We start from the raw sequence: 16313 nt of genomic DNA, 5'->3' as shown, positions 1-16313 counted from the left end.
CATTTTTCAGGCAGAGAACGTAGATATTTGCAGCACACTGAGCACAGATATTTGCAGCACACTGAACACAGAAACTGAGAGAACGCAGCCACGTCCTCTCGCTATCATCTCCAATGCACGAGTGAAAATGGTGGCGACGCGCGGCTCCTTATATAGAATATGAATCTCGCGAGAATCCGACAGCGGGCTGATGACGTTCGGGCGCGCTCGGGTTAACCGAGCAAGGTGGGAAGATCCGAGGCTGCCTCGGAACCGTGTAAAATAAGTGAAGTTCGGAGGGGTTCGTATCTTGACGAACCGAACCCGCTCATCTCTACTATATATTAGGCAAAAGTGTGAAAAAACTGTCATAATGCATAATGCTCAGCAAACACGTGATGATTGTCATATATCTGTTTATATTTAAGACGCAATGTCATACCTAGACATCTATTCGTATTGAAATATGCCACAGTCTGGCAAGAAATGAAAGTGTGAATAGAGGACATAGCATGAAAAAAACATTATAAAAGTGACAATTGCCACTTCCTACTTAACAGTGTAAAAGCAGTCAGATGTGGTACTGCAATGAGGATGTCCAATACCAAGAACAAAAGTATTGATGATTTTTGCTCATTTTTGAATACTAACAGTGTTAACATAACCTTAACCTTCATGAAAAGTCAAACTGAGGCTCATTTTCTGGATTTGACTATTTACATTACAGACCTCAATATACAGACTAAAGGATATACAAAACCTACTGATTCGAACAGCCTGATCCCATTCAGCAGCCAACATCATCCCAATTGGCTGAAGGGGATCCCAAAAGGCCAATGTTTAAGATTAAAAAGTAATTGCAGTGAGGATGTCCAATACCGTAGCAAAAGTTAATAATGAAAAATAAATTTCTTAATAAGGGATATGATGAAGAACTCATGGGCAAAGCCGAGCAGGATGTAGATATAATAAAGAGAGAAGAAATTTTAAGAGTCTCTCAAAAGAAAAAGGAACCGAGTGAAGTTCAATGGGCCTTTCTATTAGGATTTGGAGCTAATTATAGGGAACGTGAGAAGATTATTAGAAAGCATTGGCATCTCTTATGTAGAGATCCAATACTCAAAGAGATCATACCAGACAAACCTCAAATTATTTATAGAAGAGGTAGGAACTTGAAAAATTATTTAGTACAAAGTGCACTTCCTCATGTACCCTTGAATCCGATAAGAACATAGAGGTTCCACCGTTGTGGAACGTGTATAGCATGTAGAACCATTCAGTCTGAAAATTCTAAAACTACCAAGTTCACAGTAAATGGTGAAAGTTACGAAGTTAAAGATTTCATCACCTGTCACACCACAAATGTGATATATTTAATTAAATGTGAATGTGGTCTCTACTACATTGGTAGAACCGGAAGATCTCTAAAAACCCGTATATCTGAACATATATGTAATATACGAAAAAAGGACTAACCACCCATTCCTTGTCCGAACACTTTTTAAAAATACCTAATTGCTCCACCAATATGATTATATCATTTATAGGGATACAACATATCAAAACCAATTGGAGGGATAGAGATGTTGACGGGAATCTAGCTAAAGAAGAGATGCAATGGATTTTTAAATTGAATACATTAATACCAGGAGGACTTAATTCTGATTTCGAACTTAAGTGGTTCCTTTAAGAACATCTGTATCCCTTTCCTATTTTATTTCTTTATCTTCCCTATTGTGTGAATCTAATTTTATTTATGTGGTTTGTTATATTACTTTGCCTGCTGTTATTATGATTCTTCATTTCTTTCATGGTAGTTATAATATATGAATATTGATTTGAATTAACTTTACATTAATTCTCTGAATAGCGGTTTAATACACTGTAGTTCCCTTTATTGGTTCCCTTCCAGGTCATGCATTCCACTGCGGCAGGTGGAATGCATGGGCTGGTGGCTATTCACTTCCGCCGTCTGGCCGTTGCCGCGGCCAGTTACAGTAGATTCCCCATCTGCTCAAGACGGAAGTGTGCAGGGGTGCTTTAAGAGAGGAGGAGGAGGCCCGTGTTCAGCCTCCTCCGTTCGGGCCCCCTCCTCTCTGCCCGGAGCGCTGTAGAGTCTCAGTACTAGAGGGCTCAGACTCTAATGCGCATGTGCAGATCTCCCGGAAAATGGCGCTGCGGCCATTTTCCTTGAAATTTCTCTACTGCGCATGCGCAAAACTCAGTGAAAATGGGTGCTGAACCATTTTCACTGTGTTTTCACAGCGCTGTGGATGCCAGCGCTGGAGGGGTGAGTATTTTAAAAATGGGTGCAGCGTGTGTGGTGGGGGGCCCCTCTGGACTCAGGGGCCCATGTGCACCGCACACACTGCACCCATTATAGAAATGCCAGTGGAAGTGTGTCACTTCCGGGTCCATGCGTTCCATTGCGGGCGGTGGAACGCATGGGCTCAGCACACACACTCCGGTCTTTTAGCTGCATAAAATACATCTTTGGCGGTCACCTAGATGTCATGGATGTCTGTTGATACATTGTTTAAAATTTATTTTTAAGAAGTAAGCCCTTAGAATGTAATGCGCTCTGTAGGACTACTTCCGATATTCCTGAAACGCACAGTAAGTGCACAACTTCCTGTCCACGATCTTTTATCAAATTCAGCTTCAGTAGATATACTATAAAGATGTAATTATATGTGAGTTGTAATATGTTATTTGCTTAGATGAGCTTTATATATGGAATTGCTATTCTGGAATGTGTAATATGTGTTTTTTAACTTAATAGATCTTTTATCCATAATGCATGCAGAAGGATTGTGTGTCTTCCTGTTTCCTCCACTCCACCCCACTGGTACACCTTGATAAAGATCATATGAGAAATAAAAATATATACAGTGTTCTCAGCGCTGTGTCAGAAAAAAATCCAGGTGACCATATGAAGAACTGCAATCACAGGTGCCCACAGAGCCGGCCTTAACCAATATGATGCCCTAGGCAAGATTTTGGCTGGTGCCCCCTAGCACCGCCGCTAGTTCTGCAGGAGATGCCTGGCATGAGTCAGCTGGCAGCTCTGCTAACGTCGGGCGCCTTTTGTTTATGAAAATACATCTTATTTGCATTACTATGTCGCTAGGATGCACAAGCAGCTACTGCTGATTAAAGTGATATGCAGCATGCTTATATTCTGTGTGCGACTGCGGCTGTATCTGCATACGAAATGCTACATTACAGTGATTTCCAGGAATACACTGCAACGTAGAATTTCGTATGCAGATACAGCCGCAGTCACACACACAATATAGGCATGCCGCATATCATTTTAATCAGCAGAAGCTGCTGGTGCCCCTAAGCATACCAAATGCCCTAGGCATTTGCCTAGGTTGCCTATGCCTAAGGCCAGCTCTGGGTGCCCAAATGGTAACTTTTGGAAAGAAACTTACATTCAGGTTATCACCCGCAGACCCTAAGCATTTTCTTTAACAACCTGAGTAACAGAGGTGTGTGAGGTGAATGCAGGCAGACACGCCAGTAGGAAGTACACTTACGTTAGTGTTCAGTCCCGCATACCCATAATGGTTTCTTTTACATGACCCCAGGAGATCTCCACACCATATCAATTCCCAAAAAGGATCACGATAGAACAGCGGCAGAGGTCCCTGATGTTCCCTGGCTTCTCGAGTCCCCGTCCGGTCTGGTCTGCGGCGTTGATCACAGTAAGAGCTGTTACGCATTTCAAGGGCTCTTCCTCTTCATCAGACAGTGAAGCACATTGTTCATTTAACCTTGATAAAGATCCCTGTGGATCGAAACTGCGTTGGTGCTGACACCAGTGGACTTGTTCAGGATTGTTTCAGAGACTGTTTTCTCATTGCTTCTGGCACCTGTTTGGAGGTTCCTGTTTCAGGTTTGAGTCCGGACTATCTTACCTGTCATATTGACTTTCATTACAATATTTGCCATTTCCATCATCATTGAGAAATATAGCTCTGTTATCTGGACAATTTAAAGATTTTGCTATATGATATTTTATGGTAATTTTATCTTTTTGGAATAAATGTTTGGTTACCTATTTCCATTGGTGTGGAATTCGTGTCTAAAGAAACCTTGATACGTGGAACCCACTCTCTATACAAGTGAGTGTGATACACCTAATTGAATTTTTAAACTATATCTGTTTGGTGAATTAAGCTTATGGTGAAAAGATACCTTTTATGTGCATATTTCTACACACCTATAAGTGAGTGTTGGTACGTCGTTACCATATTTTGAGTGGTGGTGAGGTTCTATACTTACCTGATCGACATTATATCATCACCTTTCCATTTCCGAACACATGGATGTTATTATTAGTAGACTCAAAATGTAAAACAATACTAAACATTGTTTTTTTTCTATTTTTTTTCTTGCCTTTTATATGGCCCCCTTTTGGTTAATCCAAACAAACTGTGAGGAAGTTTTGGCTCCAGTTCAAACGTTAAGGACCGTATGGGTTGTATAATTTTCATTATATGATTTATTGTATGTAACCCGGTGTAAACCATGGCTTATAAATCTTTATTTAACACTGTAAATGTATTGCCAATATGTGTGGTATAGTTATATGCGGTAAACAATGGAGTATGAGACTTCAAAGAGGCATAAGGTGAGGAGAGGTGTGCCTCCTGCATATGTGTCATGCGCAGGGACAATGACAGTTGGGGAGCCAAGAGTCCTGGCAAGAGACAGTTGGGGTCAGTTGGAGAGCTTGAGGCGAGTGACAGAGAAAAGAAAGGAGACAGTCGGTCGCAGGGAAAGGAAGTGGATAGCCTCAGACAAGGAGCGGTGTGGACCCCGGTGACTGGAGAGCTGGGGGGAGCAGAGCCGAGGAAAGCCCAAGCTGTCTGATCAGCAGGAGGAGAAGACGCAGGCGATCCACAAAGTGCTGCGGTGGTGATTGATCCGGTATCTGTTCAGATGGTCGACCATGTTATGGTCGACAGTCATTAGGTTGACCACTATTGGTCGACATTGACATGGCCGACATGGACACATGGTCGACACATGAAAATGGTCGACGCATGAAAGGTCGACACATGAAAAGGTCGACATGAGTTTTTTTTTACTTTTTTTCTTTTGGGGAACTTTTCCATACTTTACGATCCACGTGCACTATGATTGGAACGGTAATCTGTGCCGAGCGAAGCGGTAGCGGAGCAAAGGCACCATGCCCGAAGCATGGCGAGCGAAGCGAGCCATGCAGGGGGCGCGGTGCACTAATTGGGGTTCCAGTCACTTTACGCAAAAAACGACACAATTGATCCCCGGTGCGGTGCTAGCTGTACCCAGGCAGAGCAGAAGCATCACGAAGGGGGCCACCCAGAGGAGGTGATCGCAGCCAGGAGTGACAGCGAGAGGCACAGCCAGAACGCAGTGTGAGGTACTTAGTAGTGAACTCTCACAGCAGCACTACGGAGAAGTGTGACTGTCACTCACCCCATCATCCCTCTGTAAACGCCCCATTCCACAGCCGCCCAGGCATCCATTATACAGTGAGACATTTAGTGCCTGTAGCGGCCCAGGCATCCATTAAACAGTGAGACATTTAGTGTCAGTAGCCGCCCTGGCATCCATTACACAGAGTGACACTTAGTGCCTGTAGCAATACAGAAAGGCATTTACCAGTTTATAGGGATAGAAAGTACCCTGATAGGTTAGCTGCCCAGAACTGAGTTTAACCACCCAGGGCGTGGAAACTGCAGCACTCCAGGTTGTGTGAGTGGATACTGAACCAACCAGTCCGTCAGGATAAGGAGACAGCATTTCTAGCCCATTTGCCAGCTATCCACCTGTAATATGGCATGTGGCCAGTAGTGCTGATATCTCACCCCTTTTGGAAGGGTTCGTCGTATGAGTAACTCATTATGGCCACAATTGACTCATAAAGGCGAGAAATCAAGTGTTATATATGGTCATTCAGCCCAAAGTATATTATCTGTGAAGGAACCCCTGATACATCCTTATTCGGACCTCGAAAGCTAATTCATATGAACATACAAATAGCCCCCTAGAATAGGAGGTTTTCGTTGCTCGGAGTCCTTTATCCTCGCTTTTGGCTGACTACACTGGGCCCCAACTATGCACCAACGCAATAGTCAGGTATACCTGCACAGAACTACATAGCGATCACCCGCTCCTAAAGCGCTTACAACTATTAATCGAGTGATCCCAATAGATTCAGGTACCTAGGTGAATGTGAATACTGAAAATACACTAAGTTCACCTTCTCAAGTTTTTTTTACCGGTTCTAAATTTTTGTCATGCATGCAAGGGTGAATTGTATACTACACTAAAGTCTTTAATATAAGTACGTATCCGAGTTACATATGGTATATGCGAATGTTTGTAGCAAGTCAGTACAAGTACCATATCCGACAGGGATTGTGTATGATGCTCATTATTGTTCAATAAATACTTACCGTTTATGGGATTGAGGTTGATGGCATTTGAATGGTCCGAGTCTGAAAGACAAAGAAGACAGAAAGCATAAGGTAATAAATACACAAGTCAGAAAAGCACCCAGAGAATATCTGTATTCCTACCTTTACTGGCTTTCCCAAGCAAGCCAATTCTATATATATATAATACTTGGGTGGAGGCACGCCTTCTTAATTCTATAGTTACCCGAGTTGGCCAAGTCACAGTGAGTAAGGAGGGGTTACATGTATAATCCGTATTGTGCATTCCCTGGTGAAATTGCTGTTGTCACCTTTGATCCTTCACTTTCTTTTTCTAAAGATTTGAAAACTACATGGTGATAAATAATTCAGAGATCTCAGTTGCATATATTTCCACAGGTATGGTAAGTCTCCAGGCCAACTTCACGGCATCTCTGATACTGGAGATTCTTATTACTTAAGGTCCATACACACTAGACGACATCACTCTATGAGTGACATCGTCTAGTGTTTCCACTGCCGGGCCAGGCGATTGGCTGCCGCCCGTAGACGCTGAGTGATATGATCGCTCATATTGCTCAGTGACGTCACTTAGCCGCTGGCGTACATGCAGCTCCTGGATGACATTCCCAATCGAGCTTGCATGAACTGCCGACAGCAATGATCGTTGCCGACCTGCAGGGCCGCGCATCGATCGTCGCTGGCGGCATACACACTGGCCAATAAAATAAGCGACGTCGCTCAGGAAGGGGGAAAATGAGCGACGTCATTCATTTTATGTGTGTATGGGCCATAAATCTAAGGCTAGGGTGCAGAACCCCACAAACCGGTGAAGGTCTATGACCTTAGGGCAGCACACCTTGCCCTGGGGTGGATTTCCTGAAAGATTTCTAATTTGATACATGCACAGAGTGAAATCTAAGCCAATGGTGAATGTGCAGTAGCGGATATATTGCTGATTCCATCTGAAATATTTGTGACCAACAGACAATACTGAGAGCAATTTAATGACCACTAAACAATACAGAGAGCTTTTCAGTGACTGCTATACCCATGTAAAGCATTTTGTATTTTGCAGTGACTGCCATATAATGCAGTGTCACAGTGCCCGCCATATAAACCAGTGTTGCAGTGTCTGCCATATAATGCAGAGTTACCCAGTGACTGCAGTATAATACAGACAGCATCGCAGTTACCTCCATATTATGCAGAGAGTGTTGCAGTGCCTGCCCGAACTGCATGCCCACGCACTCTATGTCTGGGAGTTCCACCTGTAGCTATGGGCACATGTATACAGAGTTACACAGGTACACATATACAGCTACACAGACACATATATACAGTTACACAAACACATATATACAGTTACTCCGGTACATACTGTATATACACACAGATGCATAGTTACACAGACACACATATACACAGACACAATATAATTTACTGTACCTCATACCTTACATATTGCCAGTTGACACTGAATGAGGACTGTGGCAGCCGCCTGTGACCCATGCTCCGCTGCGCTCTGCAAAGAGGGGAGAGGGAGGGGCTACCACAGAGTGGAGGTAACGGGGGTATATTATGCCCCCCATTTTTTATTTTTTTTTGGGGGGGGGGGGGTTATTTATAACTAAAAAGAAAATAACCTATATAGTGACACATGGGGAGTGAGGGGGGGAGACTAAATAGTGGGGGCCCATTGACATTGGGGATGAGGGTGGGGGCTATGACCCAGGGATCTATTACCAGTAGGGGGTGATAATTCTGTGGATTATTTTGACACTTGACGGGCTATTTCTACTTTGGGGAGGGAACTATTTTATAATGGGGACCTTGGGGGGTGGGGTGCAAATCAACCCTTAAGTATGCATTTTGAAAAATAAAATATTTAAGTATTGCTTTAAAAATACATTTTAAATTGTATTAAATTTAAAGAAAACCGACAATTTCTGACCTTTTTTTTGTGGAAATAAAATGTCTGTTAAGTGGTTAAACTGGTAGATAGAAATATAATTAAAATAATGCACAGTTACAAATAGGACATGCAGCTGAAGTAGCATAAAAGGAGTATTAATCCAGTACTCCACAAAAAATTGCAAATATAGAACAGATATGCAAGCCTCCAGCGCGTTCCTATTTAAATATGTTCATTAATACTCCACACAGTGAACAATGTAATTAAAGGAGTTCAGTATGATATCCTGATGGACGGGATGCCGGCGGTCAGAATACTGACAGCGGCATCCCGACCATCAGAATCCCGGCAGCCCCCTGGAAAGTACTCTAACCCTCCCCTGCCCCCTACGCTAACCCTCCCTGGCAGTGCCTAACGCTAACCCTCTCTTCTCCGCTGCGTAAACCTAACCCTCCCTCCCTGGTACCTAACCATACCCTTCCCAGCCCTGCACCCTAACCCCCCTTCTAATGTCTAAATCTAACCTCTCACCCCCCGCGGCAGGACACAAGCACTTCCCGCTGGGAGAACGACTGGCAGTCCGGATGTCTGCATTTTGACACCGGGATCCTGACCTCAGTCGGGATTTAGAAGTCAGGCTTATGGCGTCCTTCGGGATTCAGGCGACGGTATATCAACGACGGGGATCCTGTCATTTAGGATATTAACTGCATCCCAATTAAAGGATTCAATGTGCACTTTCTTCCACAATATTAAAAAGAATGAATCAGCCTGTTTAATATCTTATGGTTCCAATTGTTTCTGTGTGTATGTATCCTTCTATGCTTTACAGTCAAATATAGTCCCAGAACAAGTATTAATCAGAAGGACGTGTAGTAATTCTTTAATATTTGAAACAACAAACTATCACCTTCCCATGTGCCAAGCAACCACAGTGGAGAGTACTCCAGAACAGAGACAGATGAATGATAGTGCATAACAATACATTGACATTTACAACCGCACAAAAAACTCCTCAGTGGTATACACATACCTCTTAACTTTAGAAAGTTGGGAGGAGGGACACAGACGCACGCAGAAGATGCTCTTCCGAAAATAGGGGGCATGACCTCGCGGGTAGGGGGCATGGCCTTGTGGAAGTGCTGCGATCGTAGGTCACGCATCATTTTTGCTGTGGGGGCATGCCAAGCGCTCTGTGACTAGTGGAGATGTTGACAATTAGAGAAGTTATCTGTAGCAATCAATTAACATTTAGCAAGTACATTCTATAAAATGATAGCTAGGTGTTAACTGATTGTTAACATTATTTATTTGACATTTATACTCTGTAAGAAAGCAAGGAGTAATACAGTATACAGTATGGATATGGTTTCTGTTAAAGTTATTAAGGAAAAACACTGTGCTCCGTCATGCAAGTCTCACCTTGCAAAGATGACTGAAGATGACTGAAGCCAAACATTTCTAATATTAATATTGGGATTAATTGAGGTGTTCTGGGCTTGCTTTTCAGTACAGTCTGCCATAATCAGGGACGTGCAGTCAGGGGAGGAAGGTCACTTTCCGAGGAATTCCAGCTCTGAGCTGACCAGTTTCTGGGTTGGTTAATGTGATGGCAGGGGGACCCCACACTGAGTGTCCCTCCTGCTATGGCATTAACACTCTGGCTGGTTGTGCCTGTTGCTGGTTATTATTAAGTAGGGAAACTGCTTCCCCTTTTTTTTTTTTTTTAAAGGGGAAGGGGTTTAATTAGCCAGTGCTTCCCCAGTCATAGAACTCACTGTACATCACTGTGCCATATGTATATACTGCTGTATGTTTATATATTAGTAAGTACACGAATGTATGGCCTTTCATGTAACACAAGAACAATAGTGTCTTCTTGGACTTGGAAGGTGTTGTAGCATGTTCCGCTGTGATATTTAGTACTGTATTTAAATTGCTTGAAAATGTCTTACAATAAATCACATTTATTTCCAAAGCATCAGCACAAATTGGCCAGTAGAAGTGACCATGCAGAAAATTGGCAAATACTGAAGGGGTAAGGTTCAAAGCATTCAGCATTTCTGGGTCAATGCTAAGCACACATCAGCTTGTGTCCAAACTCAGTTATATGCTCAAAACAAACATGTTAATTAAACATGCGTGTGAGCATATACTGGAAACAGGCTGGATTCCTGCTAATACCAATCTTTTGCCAAAGTAAACATGTAGCTCCTGGTTTAAATTTGATACTCCTGTTTTTTGGGAAATATTTTTTTTCTTTCATTAGTAAATACATAGCTTTATTTTTAGGTCTATCTTAAGAAAATAACAACAATATCTAAATAAATATATAATTCACATATTCTAAACCAGTGGTTCTCCACTTCAATCATCACGCTTTCCCAAGAGGTCATGTTTTAGGGTTTAATTACTGTCCCAGCAAAATAGATTAATCAGAGTTTCCCAAACTCCAACATTGCAATCCATGTTTTAAGGATATCCATGGTTGAGTACAGATGATTAAATCAAATCATACTTTCCTGTTCTACCGGAACCTGAAAGGGCAGTATGTGATAATCAAATAGATGAGATGACTGAGCGCTTCAAACAGAAAGGATGTAATAACACTTACCTATGTAATGCTAAAAAAAGAATTGATCAAGTGGAAAGAGAATCATTGCTTAAAGAAAGAGATAAGAACATTATGAAGGAAACTAGGCATGATTGGGCTTTTATTAGTCAGTATAACTGTCAATATAAAGAGATTGAGGCAGTTTTTCGGAAGAACTGGTCGATCCTTAAAAAAGATCCCGTCTTGGGTCCTTCATTACCAATCTATCCCTCCTTTATCTATAGGAGAGCTCCTTCATTAAGGAATAAATTGGTAAGGAGCACCTTAGATGAGACAAAAAGAACAAGTGTCCGATGTCAGGGTTTTCATAGATGCGGCACATGTTTGATGTGTCGCACAGTTAAAGGAGATAGAAAAATAAAAGAATTCACAGCTAATGGACAGACATATAAAATAAACGAGTTCATTACATGTAACTCTAAAAATGTTATATATGTTCTTCAATGTAGTTGTAACCTCCTTTATGTGGGGAAAACAAGTAGAAACCTCAAAACACGCTTAGCCGAACATATCTACAACATTCGGAAGGGCTTGGACACACACACTGTTTCTTCGCATTTCAAAATTATACATAAGTCAAAGGAATGTGAATTAAAGGCATTCTGGGGTATCCAACAAATACTCCCGAATTGGAGAACAAGGGACCTAGATATAAGATTATCTAAAAATGAGATGCGATGGATCTATACACTTAAAACCTTGACCCCTAACGGGCTTAATGGGGATTTTGAATTTAAACATATTCTACTAAATATAGTCCTTTCATATATCACTCATTTCAGTTGCTATTAGTATTGGATTTAATTGTATTTTAATTTATATCTTTGTTTATATTTCTCTATGTTAAGAAATTCTGGTGGCATTTGACCAGGAAGTAAAAACCTGATAAAGTGAACAAGGTCGTGAAGGTGCTGAACCACATGTGGAACGCATGACGGCGGACGGCACTTCCTGTTTCCGGCCAGATTCAACTTCTAGTTTAGACGCCACTTCCGGCAAACGTAATTGCCGCTGAACATCTTCCTGCGCGAATAGCGGGAGAGAGCCGCCAACAGAGGGGGAGATTACCTATTGAGGATTTCTTTAAATAGAGAAAGAGACAGTTAGGACAGCATGCTTCTGAGGGAGGACCAATGAAGGTCTGAAACGCATTAAGCTGCTGAACAACAAAGGGGGACCAGAGCCATTAGGAGGCATCTATTCTGATACAGCATTTGGATCGATCCGGACGTTATACTCTGCTATTACCATCTGTCAGGGAAGTTTGTGATTCCTGTAGGTTTGCTGGATACCCATTGTTGGTAGATATGCTACTTTGATTGTTTTTATTCTGTGAGTGCATTTTATTAAAAAATTGTTACCCCTTTTAAAAAAGGTTTTGTACTATTATTTGCTCTTTTATTTGGAGGATATTTGGCATATCCAATTCTCTTCAATCAAGCACAATCTGAAAGGGTTTGAGAAGAATTGAGCCTTTGGGGACTACTCACCAATTGGTGAGAGATACGCTTGTATATCATCTGTGGAATGTGAGTGTGAACCCCCCACTCAAATCTTTGAATTAAAATGTGTTAAACATCATTGCACTATTTGTTGTTTTCTCCTTCTTTTTGAGTCTTGGTGTGGAAGTTTACAGAGAGGACCTTATTTATGAAAGAAGGAGTGGAGAAGCTACTATCATTCAAGAAAATTATCTTGTCTGAGGGAAGTTCTCTGTCAAAAGTTTTGGGTGACATTGAAACCCAATACATGTAACCCCGCATAGCACCTATTGGAGTACATTTCTTTTGTCTTCTGTATTCTGTTTTAAGGAAATCTTGGTGTTTTTTTCCTGTGTGTACTTCTTGGCTGTTAATGTGGGTCTAAGTGCTATTCACCTATCACTTTGTATTGTTATGTTCTACCGGAACGTCCGAGAGGCTCCCTAAAATCAGGTGGTGCTTCTGGCCACCCAGAAGAGTCGGTAGGTCACCTGGGGGACACCATATAATGTGTCGACCATTGCCATGTCAGTCATTTGAACACGTCGACCTTTTGACCATGTCAACCATATGTATGTCAACCATATGGTTTCAACCTATTGACTGTCTACCTAATAACAGCCTATCATCTGGATCCCCTCATACTGTACCTCGTCTGTACAGTTGATTCTGGAAATGAAGTGAATCAAGGTTTTGTACATGCTTCAACAATCACACAATGGGCACAGTGGCCCTTCCAAAAGTTCTGAGGTAGAAACAGCCAAGAGCTTAGTTATATTGGAACAGGGGGTGCCATTGCACCAAAATCTTGTGTCCAACCCAGGTCATACCCTTTGACCTGGGTTATCCCTGGTTAGGTCCCATTTACACTGCAACCGTGTGCAGTCTTTCTTTTCTTCTGGTGCTTGGAGATTACATCATCTCCAAGAACTGGTGATCTGGCTCTTCACAGGCTTGTAACAGGACCCGGGTCGGATAAATCTGGTCACCCATTTACACTGCACCGTTACCTAGGTCTTAAACTCCACACTCAAAATCTTGCATTTGCCCCTGACACAAGTGAATCATTCCGCAAAAGACAATTTTTTTAAAATAACATTGATCAAAATCAACAAACCAATAATATAAAAAATAGCATTAATGACAGAAGTTAGTGAGCAGTACATGGAGTGTTGCTGGTGCACCCGTGGTGTTGAATAACACAGTACCCATAAAAGGAGGGGTTGCAGAAGTGAATCAAAGAAGAACTTCTTTTGGGTGCACCCTAAGGGGTTTATTCATCGTGTAAAAAAATTGTGGTATGCTATTTAACAATTGAACTCGCAGCTAATTCATTGTAGATATTGGAGGCATTCATCATGCTTTATTTACTTAATTATCATTTCTTAAAAGCTGCTCTTTTTGTGAAGACAACTTTTTGGAAGTGTGAGATACTTCACCTGCTGCTCTTGTGTTTGATTAGGTGAGGGGCAACAGACCCAAGCAGCAGGGAAGGACAAGGGCAGTAGATCCTGAGCTGAGAAGTAGTATAGCAGGAATTCACCTAGGGCAGTGTGGACGGTGCATTGCACACAGCGCAGTTGGTCTGTGGGCGCAACCGTCCGTCTTACCCCAAGATCACCTAAATGTTTTTGTGCCTCTGAGTATCATCCACCCATTGCAATGTATAACAGTAGCAGTGTACCCGGCTCCTTCTCTCCCGAGTGCACTACTACTGATATACAGTACAGCGGGCAGCGCTGCCTGTTCTGTGTGGACTCCGCCTTCACTGCCATAGTTCCCAGAGGGGGTAGGAGGCATTGCCAATGGAAGGGAGTGCAGACTAGCTCCTGGGAAGACGCGGCCACGGTGACCCCGGATCCCTGCCATAGGGATCAGAATGTGGAGAAAAAGATGCTGTGCTCCCAAGTCCCGCGAGCCACACACCTATCTCGGACGCCGCTGCTCCCCACCCATAGCGCTGCTGAGGATAGAGAAGAAGCTCTCCTCAGGCCAGTACCGTGACATCGGGGACATTGTGTCAGACTGCAGGGCGGTGCTGGAAGGATGCTACCATTCGCCCACTGCTCTTAGTGCTGCCCCGGAGCAAACATAATTATAACTCACTCTTTCCCTTTCTCTCTTTCCCTTTTTTTCTCTCTCTCTCTCTTACCCTCCTTCCCTTTGTAAAAGCCTGCTATAATGTGTGTGGACTCTGCCTAGTGTAATGTGTAAAAAGAGGTACTCTGCCTGCCGTAATGTGTAAAAAGGGTGACTTTGCCTGCTGAAATGTGTAAAAAGGGTATTCTGCCTGTGCAATGTGTAAAAAGGGGGACTTTGTCTTCGAAATGCGTTAAAAGAGTTACTCTGCCTGCCGTAATGTGTAAAAAGGGTATTCTGCCTGCCGTAATGTGTAAAAAGGGTGACTTTGCCTGCTGAAATGTGTAAAAAGGGTATTCTGCCTGTGCAATGTGTAAAAAGGGGGACTTTGTCTTCGAAATGCGTTAAAAGAGTTACTCTGCCTGCCGTAATGTGTAAAAAGGGTATTCTGCCTGCGTAATGTGTAAAAAGGAGACTCTGCTGCTGTACTTTGTAAAAAGAGGGACTCTGCTGCTGTAATGTGTAAAAAGGGGGACTCTGCCTGCGTAATGAATAAAAGGGAGCCCTACTGGCGTAATGTGTAAAAGGGGCTTTACCTGGTGTAATGTGTGTAAGTGGTGCTACTGTGCGGCGTCATTTGGATAATGTAGACTACTGTACAGTGTAATAGGAATTGGTATTATTTTGTGGCCACGCCCCTTCCCCATGAAGCCATGCCCATATATTTTTGCTGCACGCCCTAGGTGCACTAGCCCTGTTTTACACATGGGGAGGGGGGGGCGCTGATGCTGTTTTTCGTACACAGCGCTAAAATGTCTAGTTACGGCACTGCTCACCTGTGTGGAATGCTGCTGATGCTGTTGGCTATCCTGTGGTCCACTGTTTCCCGAACCCGATCAGCTATCCATATGGTGCAAGGACATACTGATGATGACATTAATTAAACCAAGGGTATAGCTATGTGCAACCTAGCCACAGAGATGCGTACAACCCTGCATACGTGCCGATATACGCATTTAGTTACATGTACCGAATGCTGAACCCATTACTGCTAGAGTTGTGTTTAACTCATCAGCCCCAGTGTAAGGGCAACATACACCAATGAACAGGGTTCTCAGTACTGTGTCATTCATTTGTTACGTGTAGTTATGTTTATAGTAGCAAATCCAGCACATTAACTGAGGCAAACCACAAAGTGTGTATCATCTGCAGTCAGTGACAAGTAAATGCGTTAAACTCCCAAATGGTTGAAGACTGACAATCGGCCACCCCTTTAATAAACATCTAACAATTGAAAAACCTTAACTAAATAAATAATGACACATGAACTGGAGTTGCCGTTTAAAACTGATTTATTAATATTGTTAGTATGGTGGTGGAAAAAAATAGGATTTTAATTACCTACTGGTAAATCCTTTTCTCGTAGTCCGTAGAGGATCCTGGGGTCCACACTAGTACCATGGGGTATAGCTGAGTCCCTTGGGAGCCATGGGCACTTTAAGAGTTTAATAGTGTGGGCTGGTTCCTCCCTCTATGCCCCTCCTACCAGACTCAGTCTAGAAACTGTGCCCGAGGAGACGGACATATTTCAAGAGAAGGACATACACAGATAGTGGTGAGATTCACACCAGCTCACACATAACAACAGAAAGCCAAGCTAACCAGCAACGGCTAAACAACAGTACTTAACCAAGTAACAATGCAGTACTTAACCAAGTAACAAATGCAGGAAAACAAAGTGCTGGGCGGGCGCCCAGCATCCTCTACGGACTACGAGAAAAGGATTTACCGGTAGGTAATTAAAATCCTATTTT

The 16313-nt window shown here is 42.7% G+C and overlaps 1 long non-coding RNA gene across 1 annotated transcript; it reads left to right on the top strand.

Moving 5' to 3' along the window:
- The first annotated feature begins 4684 nt into the window (after positions 1 to 4684).
- LOC134911361 (uncharacterized) lies at positions 4685 to 12313 on the top strand. The gene is made up of 3 exons (XR_010176510.1): positions 4685 to 5392; positions 10305 to 10363; positions 11788 to 12313. It is a non-coding gene; the product is annotated as an uncharacterized LOC134911361 (long non-coding RNA).
- The last annotated feature ends 4000 nt before the right edge of the window (positions 12314 to 16313 follow it).

Source organism: Pseudophryne corroboree, chromosome 4 (assembly GCF_028390025.1).
Source record: "Pseudophryne corroboree isolate aPseCor3 chromosome 4, aPseCor3.hap2, whole genome shotgun sequence".
Classification (NCBI taxonomy): domain Eukaryota; kingdom Metazoa; phylum Chordata; class Amphibia; order Anura; family Myobatrachidae; genus Pseudophryne; species Pseudophryne corroboree.
This window is presented reverse-complemented; position numbering and strand designations above follow the sequence as displayed.